Genomic DNA, 8275 nt, shown 5'->3' on the forward strand with positions numbered 1-8275 from the left:
TGTGGAAGAATACACGTGCTCAGGAAGGAGGTCAGGGTCCTGTGGCGAACCCATCGGGCTCCAGAGACTTCTAATGAGCAGTCAGCAGCACCGGGGGGGGGGGGGTTGCTGGTGAGGGGTGGCTTAGCAGCTCTGCCTCTAGATGGAGTAGCTTGTGTTGAACTGCTTTCTTCTTGAGTTTGACGGCAGCTTCAGAGACGAGAGTTAGAAAAACAAATATTCAAAGGGGTTCTGGCTCTTTAAAAGTGTATTTATTAGCAGTGACTTGCATAAAATCACCTTTTGAAGGGGGGAGGCAGCTGTTTTCTTTTTTCCAACGTGTTTATTGGGACATAATGAATCGCAGAAATGCTCTCTGCTTGCATCATCTCAAAAGGGCGATGTATATACATCTGGTGGGAATAAGAAGGTTTTTGTTTTTTTTTTTTTTTTTGATTGGAGGATGGGATAGAGTCCCAAGCCATGTATTTCTATACAGCTCCACTTCTGTCCCTTGGAAAAATTGGAAACCAGTCTAAGGTTCCAGGATGCCAAGATGCCCTGCAGTGGGGTACAGATTCCTCAGTTCATATCCCATTTTTTTAGACCCTTGTCATTTTGGCTTCGTATCTCAAAGCATTGAATATTAGAGCTGGAAATGCAAATTCCTCATTTTCTAGCTGAGCAGGTCACACAGTGGTGAGTGGTTAGACTACATGCTGAGTTTCTTTTCTTTTCTTTCTTTTTTTTTTTTAACCTTTCAAAAATTTATTTGAGTAATCTCTACACCCAAGGTGGGGCTCGAACTCAGGACCCTGAGATTAAGAGTAGCATGCTCGGGTGGCGCCTGGGTGGCTCAGTCGGTTGGGCGTCCGACTTCGGCTCAGGTCACGATCTCGCAGTCTGTGAGTTCGAGCCCCGCGTCGGGCTCTGTGCTGACAGCTCAGAGCCTGGAGCCTGTTTCAGATTCTGTGTCTCCCTCTCTCTCTGACCCTCCCCCGTTCATGCTCTGTCTCTCTCTGTCTCAAAAATAAATAAACGTTAAAAAAATTTTTTTAATAAAAAAAATAAAATAAAATAAAAAAAAGAGTAGCATGCTCGGGGCACCTGGGTGGCTCAGTCCGCTAAGCATCCAACTTCGGCTCAGGTCATGATCTTGCAGTTCACGAGTTCTAGCCCCGCATCCGACTCTGTGCTGACAGCTCAGAGCCTGGAGCCTGCTTCGGATCCTGTGTCTCCCTCTCTCTCTGGCCCTCCCCCACTTGTGCTCTGTCTCTCTCTCTCAAAAATAAAGAAAAACATTTTTTAAAAAATTAAAAAAAAAAAAAAAGAGTCACACGCTTTTCCAACTGAACCAGCCAGGCAACCCTATACTCTGAGTTTCTAAATCTCGGTCTGGGATTAGTTCCACTACTTTCAACTTCCCCTATGACCCCATTCTCAGCCATCGCTTTAAATCCTTCCTGGAACAGAGTGGAATGTGAGCAAGTAAGTAGAAGTCAAATAGGCAATAGAGAGCGAAATGGTTAAAATACCCCAGTCTATCGACGATCAGGCCTCCGGGGAGACCAGTGTGAGTTGTATCAGTGAGAGAAGGCTAAAGGCAAAAGCAGGAATTGATGCGGTCTTGCCTCCATTCGAGAGAGCGGCCGCAGTTAAACTCTCCTCAGTGGGACGAAGGTGCACCTAAACGTTTGCCCCTTTTCTAAATTCAGAGAAGCTTTTAAGGAAGACCTCATCTGACCTCGCAAGGAAAGATACAATTAAACCCGGTTACTGGAGCTTTCTATTGCTTGCGTGCCCAGGGCAAATGAGCTAGGATGGCCCTGGGGAGCATGGTTTCTGATGTTTCGGGCCTGGCACTGGGGGGAGGGAGGTTAATACACACTCACATGAGACACTCACCACCACTGAGGCCTCTACACAAATCTGAATGGGCCAGCAAGAGGTTCTAGAGGAGTCCAGAAATCGGGGAGGCCCTGATCTGGATCCCAAAGCTCCATCCTTTCTACCCTCCAGGTGATAGAACACCTGTAGAGACGTCCAATGACTCTTGGTAAAGCTTAATTTAGGAGTCGGCAGTCAAGAGAAAGGAGGTTACAGTCACGACAAAGGGGCGACGGGTCATGCTGAGTTTTTGTTCTTATTTCATTAGAAGGAGGCGAATTCTGCGTGCAGCCTTCCCAGCTTGTCTCTGGAAGGATTTGACCTGAGAGCAGTCTATCTCATTGCAGGCTTACAGTGCGTGTTCCTAATGTTTTAAAAAAATTTTTTAATGTTTACTTGGGGGGGGAGGTGAGGGGCCGAGAGAGAGGGGCCAGAGGATCCGAAGCAAGCTCTGTGCTGACAGCAAAGAGCCCAACGTGGGGCTCGGACCCACGAACCACGAGATCGTGACCTGAGCTAAAATCGAGGGTCAGATGCTTAACCGAATGAGCCACCCAGGCACCCCCAGTGAATGTTCGTTTTTTTTTTTTTTTAATTTTTAAATGTTTATTTATTTTTGAGAGAGACAGAGCATGAGCAGGGGAGGGGCAGAGAAAGAGGGAGACGCAGAATCGAAGCAGGCTCTGACATGGGGCTTGAACCCGCCAACTGTGAGATCGTGACCTGAGATGAAGTCAGATGCTTAACCGACTGAGCTACCGTCCCAGTGAATGTTCTTGAACGCACCCCTGGCATTCTGCACAGCTGGCTCAGTCTTGACAGCCATCTGGCTCTTTATTGCCCTCTGTGGGGCATAGCCACACCTTCAGGGAAGCCAGGGTCACACTTTTGCCTTTTGTAAGTGAAAGACACTTTCTGCAGCGGGTGGTGACGATATGTTTCCTTCCTCTACCCTCTGTCTCTTGTCCCCACGCTGTGCTATCTGTGCCCCCAGCCCCCTCCCCTTTCCCGTGCTGCATTAGGAAAGCTTTTCAAGCATTCTGGTGTGGGATTGGTGGGGTTGGGAACAGTAGAGGTGACCGGTGGTTCCCTAAGGCAAGGCCTAGAAAGGCCTGGAGAGAGTCAATTTCCCTGTCGGCTGGGACACTGGCTCTCGCACCGCATCAGGGAAGCAGCAAGTCTCACACACACCTAGGGACAGCTGTCTTCTCCCATCTTGAGGGGGTCGGGGAGGTCAGAGGAGTGAGCAGGTGGCTGACTTTATGACCGTTCTCTTCTAATCATGGTGATCTCCAAGGTGTTTGGCATGGTGCTTGTTATCTTTGACCCCCAGCTTCAACCCCGTGTGGTTCATGCGGGCTTGCTGTGGCCTCACACACTTGTGAGGGTGAGGTGGTGATGGAGTTTTGGTCTGAGTGCGTCACCCCCAGCCGCAGAGACATGGACAAGCCCTCCTGCCGAGCCCTGCAGACGCTGCTTCTTGAGGTGAGACCCACACACCCCCAATAAATCCTGGCTTTGCTTAGCAGCCTGAGCGGGTTTCTGTAGCTTTCAACCAAACAACCTCTACTAAGGCCTTTATTGAAATAAAGTCTTATCTAGAGCCCAATATACATAAAGAAGAGATGGGGCACTTGGGTGGCTCAGGTCATGATCTCGTCGTGCGTGAGTTCGAGCCTCGCGTCCGGCTCTGGGCTGACAGCTCAGAGCCTGGAGCATGCTTCGGATTCTGCCTCTCCCCTGTTTTGTGCTCTCTCTTTCTCTCAAAAATAAACATTTTTTAAAAATTAAAAAAACAGAAAAGAAGAAATGACACTGTGGCTGTTCGGTTGAAGCCAGGGACGTTCTGTCAGCCCCTGTGTCCTCTGCTTGGGTGCCTTTGAGGGGTTCCCTTGGAAGCAGTTTAAAAACCACTGCAAAAGGCAGTGACTCTACCATCAAGGGGACTTGGTGTCCCAGGTAATCACTGGGCTCCTTCTGGCCGCTGAGCCACATAAAGCAGACACAAGGGTTACAAGCGAGGGTGACAACATCAGCATCACCAAGGGGGCACAGAGAGGTCTGGGGCCCTCCAATCCCACCAGCCTGAACTCAAAGGACCGGGACATCCTCTGCTTTGGTTCAGCGGTAAGTCAGCTGGGAGGTACCCAGTGATCCTGTTCTCTCTACCGGTGTGACCTTGACCATTAGCCTGTGCCAGATCGTATTTGGCTCAAGACTCTTCCTAACGTACCTGGGCTAATACCTACCCGACTCGGTGGCGTCGTCTCCTGGAAAGCACTCTCACTCCATCCTCCAGCCCCAGATATGTACACGCTGGTTGTATACAGAGTCGTGTTTGCAGCTGGGCCCGGAAGACGGACTTCCGGGGGATGGCCGAGGTGGGGGAGGGGTGCGGTCTCCCTGGTGTTTGTGCACTCAGACCCTGCTCTTTGGTTAGGCGCTCACAGCACCCTTGGGTCCAGATGCACGATGGTGGTGCGAAGGCTGTCACACGATACTTACCTCTACAGCAGGCTTGTAGCTTCTGCTGTCAGATGAGATCCCCACGGTCTCACTGGTGGCAAGTCGCCGCACAAGGACTCAGACCCATGACCTTGAATTCCAAGGAACGGCTCTTGGAGCCCAGCTCCTCCAGAAAAAGCACCCCTGGTCCCCGAGGCGCACCTTTTGCCATAGAACTTTCTGCAGCTGGGGGTGACTCAGTGTATTTGCTTTCTCCATCGTTTCTTGCCCCTTCGCTGTCTTCTCTGTGCCCCCAGCCTCCTCCCCTTTCCTGTCCTGCATCCGGAAGGCTCGGGAGCTGTTTTCCCTCCCTCTGGAGCTGTTTTCTTTGTTCTTAGGCACAATAGGTGACCCACAGCCTTTCCTCCTAGGTCCCCTCCCCAGTCTTGTGGGATTTCCTCTAACAGCTGGGTCTACATTTCCAGTGCTTTGGGGAGGTTGGGGTGGGGCAGCCCCTGGGGCCACTTCCCCACCACTGGCCCTGTGCCTGGTTAAAGAACGTGATCAGAGCAGCAGACTTTCCAACGATCCCTGGGGGTGGCTCAGGCCCAGGCAGACAGGTCTGGGCCCAAACAGAAGAATCATTTTGGCCTTAGACAACAGCATTGACATCTACGGGCTACGGGCATTAGCTCAGATTAGACCAGAACACCACCCAGGACAGTAGCTGGTGAAGAATGTGGATAGAGGATGGTCAGAGCAAAAGCAAGGAGACTCTCGATAGGTATTCCTCAGTAGTCACTCCCTCCAACTCCCTCGCTCCTTACCATCCGTGGGTGAATGATTTCTGTGACTTTGGGGGGGCCCAGGAGACATCACATTTCAACCCTGCTGTGGGAGACCCCGCATCTGACAATCTATGGGCAAGATTGGGGTTTACAGATAATGTGGCAAGATTCTGAGCTATGCAGTGACTCGTGTTTTTTGATAGGCATGTTAAAGATAGCCCCTGTTTAAATGTTTTTTTTTTTTAAGTTTTACTTATTTATTTTGAGAGAGAGAGAGAGCATGAGCAGGGGAGGGGCAGAGACAGGGAGAGAGAATCCCAAGCAGGCTTCGCACTGTCAGCACAGAGCTCGACGCGGGGCTTGAACCCACAAACTGTGAAATCATGACCTGAGCCGAAACCAGGAGTCACAGGCTCAACCCACTGAGCCACCCAAGATAGTCCCTGTTTAAAGAGAAGGGAAGGGATAGGGGGAAGGCGAAAAGAAGGAGAAAAAGAAGAAAAAGGAAACCAGTCCACAATTACAACCCATAGAGAGGAGAAAACATGTTATAACCCAGAGAACCAAAACTACATACATATCCATCTTTTTCAAAATCGGCTCACTAGATTTGCCTGTAGGAAACACATTCAAAGAGAGACGAGGCAGCAGATTAAAATTCCTTCCTGCCTACTCCTGAAAGGGCTTTAATCTTAGCACGGGAGGACGATAAACAGAGCTCTCTTTCAGCCAAGTCTGGTGAGAGAAATTGCATCTTTTTCAAGCAAAGGCCTATGGACGGGGCCAAGCGGTGAGCATCGCGGACCCGTCCCTCATCCACCGTCCTGCCCCCCCCCCACCCCCTCACCTGTCTGGGATGTCTGCCTCTCCCTGTTGCCAGCAATGGCCCGTAAATGGCACACAGAGATTGTACCAAGTTACCAAGCTTTGACCAAAGAAAATTCAGGCAGAAGGCAAACCGTATTGCGGACACATCTGCTTTTATTTGTGGCCTTTGCACAGCCAGGGTTTCAGGTTCCCGCTTCCTGCCCGCCTCTGAAAGCGGCTTTGTCTTTTTTTTTCCTGGACTGAAGCATTGCATTTGCGACAATCACACAAGCCTCAAAAGCTGCCATTTCTAAGGTGGCATCCACTTCTATGGCTCGCGTCACAAAACCACTGCAGGCGGCCAGAATTCTTCCCTTATGTCCAGCCCTTTGTTGCTTTTGTAGTTGTGTAGGGAAAAAAATAACTTTCTTTTTTTTTTTTTTTTTTTTTTTTTAGTGTATTCGTGTGCTGGGGGCTGTCGGCTGCCATAACAGAGTGCCACAGACTGAGCCACTTACACAACAGGAGCCTATTTCCTGACGGATCTGGAAACTAGAAGTCTGAGATCAAGGTATATCGGCGGGTTTGGTTTCTCCTGAGGCCTCTCTCTTTGGCTCGTGGATGGCTGTCTTCTTCCTGAGTCTTCACATGGTTCTCACAGGGAATGTGTGTCTGTGCCCAAAGTTCCTTTCCTTTTTTTTTAATAAGACAGAGTAAGAAAAGAGAGAGAGTAAGAAAAGGGGGGAGGAGCAGAGAGAGAGGGAGAGAGAATCCCAAGCAGGCTCCGAGCTATCAGCAGAGCCCAACGTGGGGCTCGAACTCATGAACCGTGAGATCATGACCTGAGCTGAAATCAAGAGTCAATTGCTCAACTGACTGAGCCACCCAGGCGCCCCCCCCCAAATTTCATCTTCTTAGAAAGACCCCAGCCACATTGGATAAAGGCCCATCCCAATGACCTCATTTAAACTTAATGACTCCTTTAAAGACCTTTCTCCAAATACTGTTACGTTCTTAGACACTAAGGGTTAGGGCTTCAACATATGAATTTTGGAGGGATGTAATTCAGCCTACAACTTTTGATAAAAATTGTACTGGTCTTTTGACTTTCACATTCCAGAACATTCCAGAGTGCTGGGAAAAAAAAAAACCCCATCTGACCACCTCTACCTATGCCACTTGAGGACTCTTTGGCCTGTTGCACGGGAAGTTGTTATCTTGCATAGCATATTATGGGAAACGCTGTGGTAAACCCTGAAATGCATTTTCTCTTTTGATGCTTACGTAATGACCTCATAGGACTTCATAAATTAATGCATGGAAGTGATGAATAAAGGCTAAAGAGATCCCTTAAGCACTTAAGACTTCTGTTAATAGACTTGCATATGGGGAAGACCATGTGATGGGCTTCTGGGTCAGAGGTTGCCATTTATGGGTCTGAATCGAATGTGTATCTTGGAGCAGTGCATTCTTCCATGTCAGGGACTGTTAATTTTGTTTCTTTCTTGACGAGACTCTTCCATTGGGTTTTACGAGATCTTACAAACAAAGGCATTAAGATCATATAAAGCAGGATTATTCATTATACCATAAGAATTGCTTGCGTGGGGGCACCTAGGTGGCTCAGCCGGTTAAGCATCCAACTTCGTGTCAGGTCATGATCTCACAGTTTGTGGGTTCAAGCCCCACATTGGGCTCTGTGCTGACAGCTCGGAGCCTGGAGCCCGCTTCGGATTCTGTGTCTCCCTTTCTCTCTCCGCCCCTCCCCCGCTCGGGCTCTGTTTCTCTCTGTCTCTCGCTCTCAAAAATAAATAAACATTAAAAAAAAAAGAATTTCTGTGTGACCCACTCTAGGAAGTAAGAAATTTGTAATCTCATTGAAGAAAAGACGTGCGACTCATCTCTGCATATACTAATGGAAATTCAATTCCTTAGACCATTGTCTAGGAAATCAACAACGCTAAGTATTTCCGCCTTGATGACAAGGCCCAAGTTTGTCACCAGCTTTCTCTTCGCCCGCTACACCCCCCCATCGGGCTTCACCTCGCACACCCAAGCTCACATTTCCCTCATCTGCTTCTCTAGCTGGTGTCTCTCTTCTGAGCTTTGACCCCGAGCCTTCTGACTACAACACTTTCCACTTAATTTTCCCACAGGTAATTTGAACTCCACATGACCCAAGCAGAAACCATCACCTTGCTCTAAATCCTGCTCCTCCTCCTCTCTAGTCCCTGTTGGTCAAATGGCACCATCATCAATCTGCCGCCCTCCCTTTCAATTTACCGATTCCTGCAGATTCTACTTCGTTAGGACATCGTGAGTACACTCCAGTCTCTCTTCCTTCATTGGTACTGTACTGGACTCCACCC

Source organism: Panthera tigris, chromosome D2, assembly GCF_018350195.1.
Source record: "Panthera tigris isolate Pti1 chromosome D2, P.tigris_Pti1_mat1.1, whole genome shotgun sequence".
Lineage (NCBI taxonomy): Eukaryota > Metazoa > Chordata > Mammalia > Carnivora > Felidae > Panthera > Panthera tigris.